Source organism: Papilio polytes, unplaced genomic scaffold, assembly GCF_000836215.1.
Source record: "Papilio polytes unplaced genomic scaffold, Ppol_1.0 DF824002.1, whole genome shotgun sequence".
Classification (NCBI taxonomy): Eukaryota; Metazoa; Arthropoda; class Insecta; order Lepidoptera; family Papilionidae; genus Papilio; species Papilio polytes.
The window spans coordinates 528,938-530,960 of NW_013525202.1; positions in this window are offsets into that span (position 1 = coordinate 528,938).

Below are 2,023 nucleotides of genomic sequence, written 5' to 3' on the forward strand. Positions count from 1 at the left end.
GTTTTATATAACATCTCAATCATGTCATAAATTAGACATAAACTGTTTTACCAAATCCTATAAGACTAACATAGCATGATAGCATTAAAACTTCTTTTCTAACTCCTAATTATCATCTTCCTTTTTTCCTCCCGTAGGGCGACAGTATTTTGTCCTCCACATAACTCTATCATATGTCATCTCAGTCACTCCCTTCTTGAGCATGTCACCTTTCACACAATCCATCTCGTTCTACGTCTACGATGTACCCTTTTCCAACTCCTAATGTTAAAAATTTAAAAGAAAACATTAATATTTGATGAGAAAATAAAGATTTAGGTCATAAATATCAATTTATATACTGCATTGTAGGGCATTGACTTGTCTACAAGTCTTGGGTTTGAATCCTGTCATACCAATTTGATTGTCAAAATTCATGTGTACATAATTTACCTGACTGGTGAGGAAAGCATTGATATCTGCACATGTCTGAAGAAAGATATGTGAAGTCCTGCAGTGACTGTCCTAATCACTCAGGGTCCCCCTCAGTGGGGATTAATCAATTATTAAGAAAATGTTTATATAACTATATACTGAGTATGTTAGAGGAAGTTTGAGAGTAGCAGTGGTAGAGAAAGAGTAAAAGTTTAGCATGGGCATGTTATCATGAATCACATGTTACAAGGAGAATCTTAGTTAGTACAACAGTAGTAGACTTAGAGATGGTTTGTGTGAAAGGAGACATGAGGAAAAGGGAGTGACTGAGATGATGTAAGAGTTATGTGGAGGACAAAAACCTGTTGCGCTAAGGACGAAGGATAACAAGGATGTCTATATAACTATGTAATGTTTACAGAGGACAAGATATTTGGAAGTTTTTACCTAGATGATAAGTGTTATACAATCTGTTTTCTCACAATTTTTTAATGAAAATTGTAACCAGCCTGTGACTGTTACACTTTAAATGATTTACTAAAGAAAAGTATAGTAAAAAAGTTACTTAAATTTGAGGTTAACTTCCTGTAGCCGAATAAGAACAATTTCACTTAACACATTGGCAAAGAAAGTTAGGGTAGCCCTGAATAAAATATAAAGGAATCTTGTATTCATATCTTTAGACTGGTTTCAAGAACTAGAAATTCTAGTTTAAATAGCCCAGTAATTTATTTTAAATAACACCTTTTGAGAGTTCTAAAATTGAAGCAAATTTTAAATATGTTTTAATTTCAATCCCAACATTAAAATACCATAAACAATGATTTTAAAATCACATTTCAAATATAAATCTAATTTATACATGAACTAGAGAAATATTTCTTTAAGCATTGTTTCTTAGTTCCATAAATTGGGCTACTTTATACTCGTTATATAATCATTTAAAAGTATTGCAGTCACAGTTCCCATATTCCTCCGCAGAACTGTAAAAACTTAATTCTAGAATATTCTAGACTGGTGTTTTCCAATCCACACCCTATAGGGGAGCAATTTAACGGACTAAACACTACCAACTCTTGCTCCGCTATGTAAAATCCTAGATATCAGTGCCAAAAACTAACAAAAAAAAACACAACCCTCTCTAATATAATTTGACATTACTGTAGATGTTTTATTGTTAAAAATTATGTATAGATAAGGTTGGAAAACATCATTTTAGATTGAAGAGCAACATTTAGGTATCTTTTGTCAAATCACTACAAATTTGATTCAAAAATGTCCCATAAAACTGTAAAAAAAATTGTATACAGTTCTGCGGTTAGCTAAGTTAGTTGTAAGTCCGTTAACTCAGTCCCCGCGCGCAGCCCCGGCCCGCGCGGGTCCAGTCCAGCGCTCCGCGCACCAAGAAACTGGGTGTTGTGTGCTCGGGTATGACAAATCTTGGTCACCATATCTTGTCCATTAAATACATAACTGGATCTACATTACTTGAGTGGTCGAATACAAAAACGAAAAACTACGCTTAGAAAGCGCCACTTACTGTTTGATGTCGAAATTTTCATGTTATTGACCAATAAGATGCGGTTACAAATTTAAATTTTTCAGTATT